The 14,162-nt window shown below is 43.6% G+C and overlaps 4 non-coding genes across 4 annotated transcripts; 1 reads left to right on the forward strand and 3 right to left on the reverse strand.

The window, feature by feature from the left end:
- Nucleotides 1-3,586: 3,586 nt before the first annotated feature.
- Nucleotides 3,587-3,657, reverse strand: trnag-gcc (transfer RNA glycine (anticodon GCC)). The gene has a single exon. It is a non-coding gene; the product is annotated as a tRNA-Gly (tRNA).
- Nucleotides 3,658-5,309: 1,652 nt separating this feature from the next.
- Nucleotides 5,310-5,391, reverse strand: trnas-uga (transfer RNA serine (anticodon UGA)). Its single transcript has one exon. It is a non-coding gene; the product is annotated as a tRNA-Ser (tRNA).
- Nucleotides 5,392-6,737: 1,346 nt separating this feature from the next.
- trnas-gcu (transfer RNA serine (anticodon GCU)) lies at nucleotides 6,738-6,819 on the reverse strand. The gene has a single exon. It is a non-coding gene; the product is annotated as a tRNA-Ser (tRNA).
- A 6,841-nt stretch (nucleotides 6,820-13,660) lies between these two features.
- Nucleotides 13,661-13,742, forward strand: trnas-uga (transfer RNA serine (anticodon UGA)). The gene has a single exon. It is a non-coding gene; the product is annotated as a tRNA-Ser (tRNA).
- The last annotated feature ends 420 nt before the right edge of the window (nucleotides 13,743-14,162 follow it).

Raw genomic sequence — 14,162 nt, forward strand, 5'->3', positions numbered from 1 at the left:
TTCAAAGGAAACCCGCGAGGATTCCCCTGGTGTGCAAGATGTGCCTGAATACTCTTGATCAGCTTCCTGCTCACTTGAAGAGGGCGTGTATGAAGCACGCCACGGCAGAAAAGATCAGGATGGCCTCTCAACAGGCGAGGGAGGACATGATGAATCACCTGAAGAACGGGGTCATCGTGGATTACCACAGAATAGAGATCGTGTCTGGTGAGGCAAACAGGATAGTGGTTGTAAGACTGCTAGAGTCCTTGGGCCTTTTTGTACATGGGAAGCCTGAAGACACATTGGCAAGGTGAGATATTTTTAATCTGTAAGGCTTCTGTAGTTTCTTTTTGAAATCATTGTTACAACATATTATGTAAAAGCATGTTGAAAAGAATCTACCTGCATTCCAGCGGCCCTGAGCAAGAGGCCGCTGTCCAGGAGGAAGAGATGCCAGAGGCTGCTCTAGAAACTGAAACAGAAGCGCATAAGGAAGGGGAAGATGTGAGCTCTGAAGAACTCTATCAGCAGTAAGACTTTTTTATTTTTCAGATGTATCTATTTTTTACTAAAATTCTAATTTGTCTTATAGGTATAAAATGTTTAAACCGGTGTTTTATATCCTTACAGGCCCTGAGTAGTTAAAAAGTATCAGCAGGCCGGAAGAGAGTGGCCCAAGCTGGACTCTATAGAAAGCACTCCCTGGATGCTCCTCTCCTGATTGGATTCAAACAGTACCTTACCAAGGATCTGGGAGTGGCAAATTATTCTCAGGAGGTATTTATTTTTTAAAGGCATTTAAAATTAAGCAATGGTATCTTCATTGTAAATGTTTTTATTTCTTAGCTTAAAATTCACCCATGTGAAATGATGTCAGCCATAAACATCATGACTCTATATTTCCTACCTGAATCTATTCTACTTAAATTATTACATTATACACAATTTGAGTTCATTTTAAAAAGTAAAAGGTAATGAAAGGAATGCATTTTCATAAGAAAGATAATACCGATATGCATGTGATAATCTTCCTTATATCATGTAGTGCATCATTTGGACACTTTGTGGGCTTCAAATACAAAGAAAATCATGTTCTATGGTACAAGATAAATACAAAACTTAAGCTTCTTTATAAAGCATAAGCAATCATTTATTACATCGCTTCTTGAATTAAATCTTTTGACAAGAGGTAAGACTTCTGTTACATTTAAACCCATGTTTAGCTGTGTTTTTTAGATTTAACTGAACCAATTTCTGTGTGTGATAATGTCCTTGAATTCTGACAACATCACACTAAATTACATGATATAAAACAGCTAATGTTTCTAGAGATAAAGTTTCTGAGATGCTTCTAATTACTTTTTATTACCAGGGACAGTTTAATTCACCTTGTACAGTACTGTAAGACCAGGATACTTTTTTTAAAAGTTATTTAACATTTTATAGAACTTTGTCTACTATGGCAACATGATGTGCTTGGTGAAACTTGGAAAAATACTGCTTGGCCACTTATCTTAAGATAAAGATAGGATAAAGGTTTATCTTTTGCACCTACCTGACCCCCAGGGAAGGCCAATGCTTTCTAAGTTGATGGTTCCCTACAGTAGACTGTACTTTAATTTCAAAGGTAATGTATATTGACCCAAATCAGTTTTGGAATCCAATCTACTGACGAGATGGAGCACATCCTTTTTTCAGGATTTTAGCATCATACGTTTGGTATATTTAGTCCCTAATGCTGAAAGAAATGATCATAGAACATTTGGACACTTTGTGGGCTTGAAATACAAAGCAAATCATGTTCTATGGTACAAGATAAATACAAAACTTAAGCTTTTATTTTAATTAGATTTGTTTATAAAGCATAAGCAATCATTTATTACATTAATATATGTGAAAATAACATTTTAGCATCATACGTTTAGTATATTTAGTCCCTAATGCTGAAAGAAATGATCATAGAACATGACATCTAACCTTACCTGTGGTGTTTTTAATCCCTATTGCTCAATGCACGGTGAAAGCATTCCATACATGTGTCTGACAATGAGGAATGGGCCCCTGAGACAGTCATTTGCCTGTTTCACAAATGATCGTATTTTACTAGAGATTCTGTTTGGGATTCAGATGTGCATTCGGACAGCAATCCCTTTCAAGAAATGATATGTTCTGGATGAGGTCAAAGGTGCTGGAACACTGTATCTAGGATGTGTTTGCAGAGACTGTGTGTCTCCTGCTTCAACGCAGTGATAAACAGATGTGCTCCTTTAATTTATTGGTACATGCCCAGGGCAGTAAGCAGTCTGAGGATTTATTTCCAGATGGCATAGAGCAGTGAAGCAGTGAAGTAGTGCAAAACACTGGATCATTATATTATTAGAATCTATTCTACTTAAATTATTACATTATACTCAATTTGAGTTCATTTTAAAAAGTAAAAGGTAATGAAAGGAATGCATTTTCATGAGAAAGATAATACCGATATGCATGTGATAATCTTCCTTATATCATGTAGTGCGTCATTTGGACACTTTGTGGGCTTGAAATACAAAGAAAATCATGTTCTATGGTACAAGATAAATACAAAACTTAAGCTTTTATTTTAATTAGATTTGTTTATAAAACATAAGCAATCATTTATTACATTAATATATGTAAAAATAACATTTTAGCATCATATGTTGAGTATATTTAGTCCCTAATGCCGAAAGAAATGATCATTTGTTTAACATGCATGGGTCTGTCTCAAAGGATGCAGTACTCCTGAAGGGTCTCAAACCCTACATTTCGGATGCCTAGCTGTATCCCTCACATGTGGCACCTCAGAATGACTTCTAACCTTACCTGTGGTGTATTCAGTCCCTATTGCTCAATGCACGGTGTACATACTGCATACATGTGTCTTGAGAATGAGGAATGGGCCCCTGAGACAGTCATTTGCCTGTTTCACAAACATGGACCTGGACCTAGACCTGGCCCGTACAGGGCTCAAACCCGCGACCTTGGCGTTATTAGCACCACGCTCTAACCAACTGAGCTAACCGGCCTCACGACAGTGCTCCTCTCTGTGATGCAAAAAATCAAACTCAGGGAATTTCTTTTGTCCTCCTTTGAATAGAAAGCCGTGTAATTCAGTGTACGGGCTTTCTCGTGCAGTTTCATGGTTCTTGTAACCCAAATCCTACACTGGCCTGAAGTGCCCCCCCATTTCACAGCATTTTTCAGCTGATTTAAAATGTACCTAAAGGAGAAGCATTATTGAAGACCATCAATTACCAAGAGCTTTTGTCAAAGGTTTTGGTGGTCATTTTGAATGACCACAGAGCGCTGTGACCTCGGTTTTACATCTCATCCAAAAGACAGCGCCCTTTTACAACACAGCATCTCCGTCACTATACTGGGGCATTGGGACCCGCACAGACCTCAGGGTGAGCGCCCCCCCGCCGGCACCATTAACACCACTTCCAGCTGGAAGCTTTGTTTTTCCCTGTAGCTCATCCTCATCCAGGTACTGACCTGGCTCACACCTGCTTAGCTTCAGTGGGTTTTCAGTTGCGAGTTGCAAGGGGATGCAAGTGATGGAGCCGCTCGCTGCAAAAGCCACTGCATTGGCCGGGAATCGAACCCGAGCCTCCCGCGTGGCAGGCGAGAATTCTACCACTGAACCACCAATGCTCAGCGTCTGGACCTTCAAAAAAGACGCTTTTTTGGTGCTCTGTACAAAACGCGTCGACATCTGCTTCCAGCTGCAAAATGCCATTTGCGGACGCTGAAGAACTTATTTCCAAGGCAGCGGGTACAAGCGATTGGGCTTGTGCCGAAACACACCGACTGAAGGCAGACAACGTAGTCGGCAGGATTGGAACCTGTGCGGGGAGACCCCAATGGATTTCTAGTCCATCGCCTTAACCACTCATCCACGACTACAGCAAGCCCCACCGCCGCTGCGTTCTTGCTACAATCTTACCTGGATCGCGAGGCGCCGGCGGAAGCCTATTTCAAAGTCGTTCTCCGTTTCAAAAAAACATTTCCAAAATACAAGCCTTGCAGACAGACACGCCTCAGAGGACTTAAGGGTGGCTTCATGTCGGAATGATAAAGTCTCCCCGTCCGGACATGAAAATGCCACTTTGTTACACACAAAAAAAGAATCAACAACAGAGAAATGCCCACAAGCATTTGAAAAGCCGCACCACGTCGCACTTGAAATAGCTCTTACATTAGTGGTAGACACAGGAATCGCCTTTTTATTTACGCTCTTACCAACGCGATGGAAAGCAAAACAAAGCAAAGCAGAGCAAAACAAAACGAACAAACGAAAACCCTCACGTCCTGCACTTGCATATAACGCCGTTACGTGCCCAAGCGGTATTGTACGTCATCCTAGCACTGCACCCCGGGTCGTACGGTATATGGGAATGAGCACACGCCACAAATCGTCTCGAATCACTCCCTACAGCTGTAAGGCGCCTTGAAGCGTGCACCCCCAACATTCTTCTTTGCGCATCTGTGAAAGGTAAACTCTTGAGCAAACTCTGAACCAGCTCTAAGGAAACTAATCCGATTAGACGTTACTTTGACTCATCTTCTTACGCTCAGTGCCTGATTGCTCAAACTCCAGGTAGGGTTAGGGTTAGCATTCCCACGCTACTTAGACACTTTGTTTACGCTCAGTGCTGGATTTTGGGAACTTCAGGACGAGTGGGAATTTTCTCCTATCTGTCCATTCTGTTTTGTTTTGGAGACTCTTGGCTGCCTATGTTGTTCAGTGCAGCGTGAAGGAAACATTTTCCAAAACTGTGTCAGCTCAAAAGTTGTAAGAAAACCTCTCCAGGTGCTTTAACTCTCTTCATTTTTGTCATTTAATGTGACACTCGATGTATAACTGGAGCCTCACATATGCAAATGGTGAGGCTCCAGTTCGACACCCAGTTCCACACCACTTTACAGTATATGACAAAAGCATGGCAGACTGTGCCGGACCAGCTGGTAACTTCCGCTTATTTTGACCATATTAAACATTGGAAATCTTCCCACTTGCATTTGTGACACTTGATTTTGGCTCCACCTAAGACACTCTTAAATCTTCAAACACTTTTCTCTTCTCCCGCAACACACTTGTCTGTCGGCACTATGTGGCAGCGTTGCATGACAACCCATCTCACCACGGAAAGGAACCTAACAGCTTTGGTAAGAGAGTAGATTTACCTGAAGAACTGCTTTCCATGGAAGCAGGACCGAGCGATGTAGCATTTTTATAGTACCAGGAAAGGAGAAGCGGCACTTCGCCTTTGCCGCACAGGCACAAGGTGACGTGCAGCAGACGCCGTAGTCGGCAGGATTCGAACCTGAGCGGGGAGTCCCCAATGGATTTCAAATCCATCGCCTTAACTACTCGGCCACGACTACAGCGAGCTCGCCGCCGCCGCATTCCTCCTATAATCTAACACGGAGTGCGAGGTGGCTGCGGAAACCTTTTTAAAGTCGCTCTCCGTTAAAAAAAAAAATACCTTTCACAAGATACATGCCGGCAGACAGACACGCCTCAGAGGGTTTAAGGCTGGCTTCACGTTCAAATGATAAAGTCTCCCCGTCCGGATGTCAAAATGCAACTTTGGCAGACAGAAAAAACATCAACAAACCACAAATGTGGACAAGGATTTTACAAGCTGCACCACACTGCACTTTCAAAAGCATTTACATTCGTGTTAGACGCAGGAATTGTCTTTGTTTTGCGCGCTTACGAACGCCATAGAAAACAAAACAAAACAAAAGCCCTCAGCTCCTGTACTTGATTATAATGCCGTTACGTGTCGAAGCAGGAATTTACGTCATCTTACCACTGCAACATGGGGAATAGAGGGAAATGAACACACGCTACGAATCGTCTCAATCACTCCCTAGAGTCGTAAGGCACATTGAAGGGTGCACCCCCATCATTAATCGTTGGGCCTCTGTAAAAGGAAAGCTGTTGAGCAGTCTTTGAAACAGCTCGGATGAAACACTTGATTGCTTCCATGTGCATCTGGAGCCCACTTCTTATTTTCACTTCACGCCGCCCAAAGCATTTCTAAAACAGGAGATTCGCGTTTGGGAATGTGCCCTGCCCTACAAATAAAACAGGTCTACGGGTCTGAAACCTGCTCCACGGAAAACAGTTCTGTTGCGCTTTTGATCAAAGGGAGATTCTCTGTTCTTACTTTTTGATTACATAACACCCAAAGGGGCTTCTTTGGAGCTGGATTCCAACCAGCATCCTAAAGTTTCTTGGCGGTATCCTTTACAGTCCTCTGTTCGGTCGACAAGGAACAGAAGGGGGCAGCTTTCCTCACACATACAGTGCAATGTACTGTAGTGTTCCCCTTCATTGAATTCGCAGTTCTGCATCAGACCTCTAACTCGTTTCCTTAGCTTGGATTTAAGCCACGAAGCAGGCTTCTACTGTATAAACGTCTAGAGGAATCACAAACTATTTGAGAGGCCATCATCCCAGGGGGAACTGACAAAGTCTATCCCTAAACACCTAGCGCAGTCTCTCGAGAGACTGTCAAAAATCGCTTTCTCCGTTTGTGCTGCAAGTAAGTGAAAACGCGGTCTCAACCCAGAGCCACTTGGCAGCAGCGGCACGTAAATACTGTTACTACCACTGCTCGATACCAACGTTAGCCTACTATACCATGTTTAGCCACCGCTAGAAAATGTAAGGCTCTAGTACTGGAGCAAACAAAGGGAGAGCCAACGTCAAACGTAGAGAGCGACGAGGATGGGATTCGAACCCATGCGTGCAGAGCACAATGGATTAGCAGTCCATCGCCTTAACCACTCGGCCACCTCGTCGATGAAACTGGGCTGTCCAGACATGGGTTGGCGCGCTCCAGATGATCTTTTTCTTTTTTTTCCCTCATACTCGAGGGTCATTTTCCTGTTCCACATGCGATTTCAACATTTTCCTTTGGAGATGTCAAGCCAGCAAGCCACTGCTGTGGTTCAGTGGCCAGTGTGGAGTTCAGTGGCCCTGTTGTACACAGAAAGCACATTGAGCTCCTTGGACATGAAAAGTTCCAGATAAAAGCCATTTGTCATCCTTTCTCTTGGTGTCGATGTTGCTATTGTATGTAAAGGTGGCAACTTGCTCAGCGAGCAGGCGGAGCACACACCGAATGCAGATGTGTCTGAGTGGTGTGTCCAAGTGGCTGCAAAAGGACAACACTACCGGGGCGCCGTTGCTTAGTTGGTTAAAGCGCTTGTCTCTTAAACAGAAGATCCTGAGTCCGAATCCCAGTGGTGCCTTCTTTGTTCTGTCTTCTCGAACAGAACTGGTCCTTACAGACAACCGCCTACGGCTAGACTTAATTAAATGCAAGTATTCATTTCCTGTCTTTAACGCGACTTGTTTTTCTTAAAATGGATGGAACTTGCAAAACATGAAATACAAACCTTGCTAATCAGCGCTAGCGGCTGGCAAAAAAAAAAGAAGTCAGCAATGTTTTTTTTCTTTAACCTTAACCCTGCTAATGGAGAAGAGTTAAACGACCGAGTCTATGCAGCTTAAACGGTGCGCACGTCGGGTTCTTAGCTAAAAGGGTGGTAAACCACGCTCACCCCAGTCCTTAATCTTTTAAAGAGGATACAAAATTGAACCTAGTCGCCACATCACATACATCCTGTTCAATGATAAAAAGGTAACATCTATCCTCGCTCCAGAGTAAATCTCACGTTGAGGGCATATTTGTTTTCACTTTACCGTGAATCAGGCTCGGCTGCACAGAGGAGAGAGCAGAGTAATGAGGTCACGGGGACAGGGGAGTCACACGCTGGCGGTTTGAATACGCGGAAGTTCACTGAGGGATCCACAGTATATGGACCTTCCGTGCGCCATCAGTCCGCACTCCGGACTCTGAATCCTGCCATCCGAGTTAAGATCTCGGCGGAACCTGAGGCGCAGTTCCTTCTTAAAACGTAATCTGGTGAGCATTTCTAGAATCGTACTTGTATAGATTGTAGCGTGCTCTCTGAAGGCACCAGTTCTGTAGGGTTTGGGGATTAACTGGGACAATTATTAATTGTAGCAGTAAATCATAAAATGATTCTTTGGATGGCCTTAGAATCCAACCATGCGATATAACTCAAACAACGCACACACATAGGTACTAATACACGAGGATACATTTATTAATACATAGAATATGCATGTAAACCTAACAGATCTTATCTAGAGGTTTATCAGAATACAAAAGGTATATATTCAGTCAGTTACAAAGAGTTACATATATCAAGAGGACATATGTTCAGTATATCATTCATTGAGACCGTTTCGTAAATTAACTTGGTTATAACTTCTACATTGGATACTCAAAACAAGTACATAACTCTTAGGAATTAAATTGGTATCAACTGGTTGGGATGACAATTGAATTCTCGAGCTGTAATGCATTGAAGTTGAATACTCATCCAATCTCTGGGGATTCAGATCTCCTGCGGACTCAAAGAAGCAGTTGCAGGCTTGTTGCTGTCCAATCCGCGCTGTCTGGCTTGGTGCCAGGTTGTGCTGTGCGGTTTGCGACAGTGCGCTGCTGATGCTCACTGACCGGCTAGTTAGTGTTGGCTTTAACTAGCAAAGTTTATGCACAGGAGAAAAGATGACTGTGGGTCCCAGCAGGTCAGGAAGAGGACCGGTTCGTTCCTGATGAAGCGCTTGTTCTGATTAGTGATTCAGCTGTCCACAGTTCCGACCTGTTCACGAGGCTTGCTGCTGATGCTAACCTCGGGTGGATCCTCTGGTTACTCGTGGCAACCTCCACTCTCGACTCTTAGAACAGAGGAAAGTACTGGCAGTCGGACACACTGGCCGTTCCGTGGTTGTCCGGGCTGAGTCTCAGGATGGTCAGGAGGCGTGCTGTGAGAATGTCCTGCCCTTGGGAGCCTTCTGCTCCTGGGCCATCCTGCCATGGAATTGTCTTGCACCCCTGGAATTCTCCTTAGAATTCTCCTACTGGAATAGTCCTACTAGTTCTCCTGCACATTGTCTATTGTGTGTTTGTACATTGTCTTGATGCACTGGTTGCACTTTGTTTTGTTTTTTACACTTGTTTTACAATCGAGAGACTTTCTGTAAGTAAGAATTCCATTGTACCAGTACCGGTTACATATGGCAATAAAGTTCAAGTTCAAGTTCAAGTTCTCCAGGCTCTCTGTTGCCTGTTTTTACCTGGAGGAACTTTGGCTTGTCATTGGCTGAAAGTTTAATGGGCATTAGAGTCCCACATGGGTTACATTGCCCTACCAGTCCCTGACTGGTTGATCAAGGTGAGATATGAGTCACTTACTCCTGACACCTAGGAATGCAATCCAGATGTCCATCTGGCACTCCCTAGACAGATAGGCGCCAATGGATGACCATTGATCATGATAGCCAGGCTTAGCTAAGTGCATCCCCATTTGGGAGCTGTCCCTTATCAAAAGAAAACATCTTTAAATCAGCCTGCATGAATAGTTTCTCTGTGGCTGCACCACAGAGATGAAGAGAGAGATGGGGCCTCATTTGGGAAAGCACAGCAACACTTATTTCTGTCTTATTAACAAGCATTGCCTCTACATATCCCCCCTTTTTGAAGGTCACGAGGTCCTGAGACGTTGTTGCCTTCAAAACAAAACAGAGTTAAGTGATGTCCCCTGTCATTAGAACATTAACCTTAAATGTCCACATTTCTCCTCAAGAATTCATACCGGAACCAGCATTGGGAACAAACAGGATGAATAACATCTGGAGTATGTATAAACACGGTAGGAGACATCATCTCAGTCTAGGCATTACAAATCAGGAAGTTCACTGTCAGTATCTGATACCTCTGTAGGCAGATATTTGGGGAAGAAGTAACTTCCTTTCTTTTGAAATGCTACCTTTGACTCATTTGTGCTACCCGGAGTACATCTTGATGTAAGAGTACAGCATTCAGAGTACATTGTCAGCCATGATCCAGCTTCCCAGCAGCAGTGTTACAATAACACCGGTTCCTGTTCCCAGCCCCCCTGATGAACCATGACACCTGTGTTGGGCACCTGCCAGGGTGGTTTGGAGGTTTGTTCCATTAAAGCAAACTAACTACCTGTACCTCCTGAGGGCTTACTGTTTCTTGGATTTCTATCCAATTCAATAGTGTGGCACCTGAAGGCATCCACGACCTCAAGTTTGGTCTTATGTTGTCTGGTTCCAGACCGTACAGTGTCAAGTTACCATGCTGTACTATGGCCTCCTTGGGGCCAGTAGCACGCAAACCTATCAGAAATAGCAAACACACAACAGTGGCGGCAGCAATCAGTCCTCCCAAAAGTCTTTTCGGGTGGCTGATCCCAGTCATCTCCTTCTGAGTGACTGTTGCCTTTCTAAGTTGGCGCAGCATGTACATGGTCTCTTTCTCAGTATGCCATGTGGCATCTTGGGCACCAACATCCTGGAAATCTGAGGAGATCTGACGCAGCTGCTGATGCTGCTCCTCCATTTCCAGGACATCTGCTTTTTCGATTTGTTCATGCCTGTGCTCTAGGAACCCTGCAGGGGGTGGTGCAGCGGTGGAGCATGCCTGACCCTTGGCTTAGTGGTCATCTGGAGCACCTGAGGGATCTGGGATTGTTACTCCATTCTCACTGTTCAGGTCCACCCTGCACACTTCCTGATTGAGGAATCCCTCTATTGGCATGTTTACAATCGTTCGCTGGGCGTGGGTGTAGGACACCTGCTCGCTCCCCCCTTCCCTCTCTAGGGGTTCAGGGAGCTGCCCCAGCACTGGGATAGCTAGTTCACTGTCTTTGAACTCACCATCACCCACCAGGCCCATGTCAGTGCAGGCGGGGATTCTGACACCCCCCTTTTCCATGTTCTGCACTAACAGTCAGGTGGCTTGCCCATCCAGCTCCAGTGGTTGGTGCTGAACCACTGTTGGTCAGACTCAGACTGACAAACTGAGCTGGTGGCTGTAAGAAAACCGGCTCGGCTTTCATTCCCTGTCCCTTCTGGGGGACTGGGTGTATTGGCAACCCTGCCGTTGAGGCAGGAACAATCAGGTCAATCTCACTCACTACCTGGTAGTTGTGAGAAATAATGTTACCTGACTGCAGGTTCCCTGGGTCACAGCAGAGGGAATCGGCATCTGGGATCAGGTGTGTCCACAGCGCAGTAGTCTCATCATCCAGCTGAACCTCCTGTCTAACCTGTGAATGTTGCACCAGGGGATTTCTTTATTTATGTCTTTATTTAGTGGTTTCATTAGTGACAAAGGCTAAACTTTCTTGGAAAAATGTCTTTTATGTAAACCATGTTTGCTATTAATTCATTTAGGACTAGAATATGTTCATTTTCTTCCAATAAAAGAAGGGTTCCTTTCGCCATAGTCAGGTTGACATTAGAAGCTTGCCACGCCCGGACTGTTACACCATCGCATTAGCATGTTAAAGCGATTTCGTTGAGGAGCCTGGCTTTCTTAACTAGTAAGTACTGTACTTCCTTGGTTTTTGAGGGGGGAGGTGTCTTTCGCTGGAAATCTGGTCCCCTTCTACTGTGAAAATACCTGTGAAACTGGTTTAATCCGTCACAGCCAGCACTCCCGCTGGCCACCCACGTGTTATGCTCTTCATTAATGTCTAAGCCGGAACACATCATTATATCTCATTTTGTATTTCTTTTAAAAAAATCGTTTGCCCAGCCTAACAGTATTGTTGTTATTGTTTTTATCCTGTAAAGCGCTTTGAGGAGCTGGCTTTTAAGGCGCCATATACAATAAAGTTCATTATTATTACTATTGTTAAATTGCTGGACAGAGAGGTGAACATTATTACACGGAAGACAAAGATAGCAATTTATGTGTGGATGCTGCACATTGGTGGGGAGTCCCCATTGCCTGTAAAGCACTTTGAGTGGAGTGTCCAGAAAAGCGCTATATAAATGTAAGCAATTATTATTATGATTATTATTATTATGATTATTATTATTATTATTACGTTGCATTGTGCATTGTGCTGCTGTAATACAGTTTTAAATAATTAAAAGTCTAAACAGTATCAGCTTTATTTATGGGTTTTAAATCAATATAAATGTTTATATTGTAACGCCTAGGTGACTATTCATTGTTATTAAAATGACTTAAATTTGATCATGTTGTGATAATTAGAAATATAAATTTGTTTGGTGCGAGTGAAGTTTTATTTAATCTCTGAGCCAGGGAAACATTGTATTTTTAAAAAAAAATGTTTATTAAAAAAAAAAAGTAACGGCTCCAGCAGGATTCAAACACACAACATGTGATGTGGGAGTCAGGAAGCTAACCCACAGCACCACCAGCAAGGTCACACAAAGAGGGTCGAAAAAGCCATACAAAACATTATGTAACAATTCTTGTGTTGCGGTACATGAGTATAATTATATCGTTATTAATTTCTTTAAATACGCGATTCCATATTATATTCCCTTTTAATCAAATTCTTGTACCGGAGCTTGTTGACTCCAGTATCACGTTAGTTAAAGACTTCGATGCTTAAAATGTTTAGGGAGAAATGGAATACTGGTGTGTATGTTTTCTTTAAAGTACCGAGACCAGCCATATACTGTATGTTTAAGTTCCAAAATTAATATTGTTTATGGCCTTCACACGTGTTACAGTATGCTCCTATTCTTTTTATGCTCAGGTACTAAGATTTCCCTTCAGTGGTAAAATTCCATATAAATATTCAATGCTTAAACGGGCACAGTAAAGACATTAAATATACATGTACATATACATACTGTATACAGTACAGTTTGCATACAGTAATATGTTTATGTTCCTAAATCAATCTCTTTTATGAGCATGTGAAAGGCATGGTGAATCGGAGATTCTCAAAAATTACTGTACTTTGCATGATTGGAAACAAATGCGTGATTGCGAAATGCTGTGGTGTTACTTTTACAAAGACGGTCAATGAAAAAAAGAATGTGGACCAGGGCACTACTTTGAGTTTACAGCTTGTCCAAGGTCATTCATTATTAATACTATTAGTAATATCTTCGTTAAAGACTTTGATGGCGACAGCTCAAACATGACAGGTTGAGCTTTATTAGCTCCACCTTGCAGAAATTCCGGATACTATTATTTTAATTGCGGTTTTATAGGAGAATTTACGGTAACTCGTGGTAGACTGCGTAAAGCGCACTGCAAAATAATGTGGTATCGCCCGCTTGTTTTGAATAGCTGCATCTGTACGCCCTGTGTCTCAACGGTAGGACGGAGTCAAATACTGCCTCGACACGTAACAGCGTTATATTAAACCGCAGGACTTGAGGGCTGTTTTGTTTGAATGTTCAAGGCATTGGTAAGAGCGTAGGTCAAGGGCCATTGGTGCATCTCCTGTAACTGGAGTAAAAATGCTATTCAAAGTGCAGTGACTAAAATCGTCGTCCACATGTCTCCGTTGTTGATTGCTTTCTGTCTAAGAACGTTCTGTTTTCATGTCCGAACGGGGAGACTTTATCATTCCAACTTGAAGCCACCCTTAAGTCCTCTGAGGTGTGTGTGTGTGCTTGCACGTATGGCGTAAAAGGTTTCTTAAACGGAGAGCGAACTTGAAAAAAGTTGCCTCCGCCGCCGCCGCCGCCGCCTCGCACTCCCTGTTCGATTGTAGCAAGAAGGCAGCGGCCGCGGCGCTCGCTGTAGTCGTGGCCGAGTGGTTAAGGTGACGGACTTGAAATCCGTTGGGGTCTCCCCGCGCGGGTTCAAATCCTGCCGACTACGGCGTCCTTTGCATTTGGTTGCGTGCGTGCGTGTAAAAGGACCAGCGCCGTTTCGTTTTCGCTGGGACCTTTAACACTCTAAATCGCCTGGACCCGCAGCCTGTGAAATCGATTCTTCAGCACCCACGAAGGACGCTTTGCCACTGGACACAGATAACGATGCTTTTCTGCAACGAGCTTTCCAGCTGAATTTTCTCGGCAGCTCCGTACTGAACCTGTTCTCCATTGCAACATAGCGGGGGCTCGTCACGTCTATAGCAAGGCTCTGTAGGACCGCATACGCCACAGTGACTTGTACACAGACCACATGAAAGGCAAGCAAAATACACTTTTAAAATTCCAAAGACTCACAAGGTCAGAGAAACAGCGATGACCTGAACAGATCTGTTACAGAAGTCTAGGTTGACCTTTTTAGAGCTGT

The sequence above is a fragment of the Lepisosteus platostomus genome, unplaced genomic scaffold, assembly GCF_059453375.1.
Source record: "Lepisosteus platostomus isolate fLepPlt1 unplaced genomic scaffold, fLepPlt1.hap1 Scaffold_30_H1, whole genome shotgun sequence".
NCBI classification, from domain to species: Eukaryota; Metazoa; Chordata; class Actinopteri; order Semionotiformes; family Lepisosteidae; genus Lepisosteus; species Lepisosteus platostomus.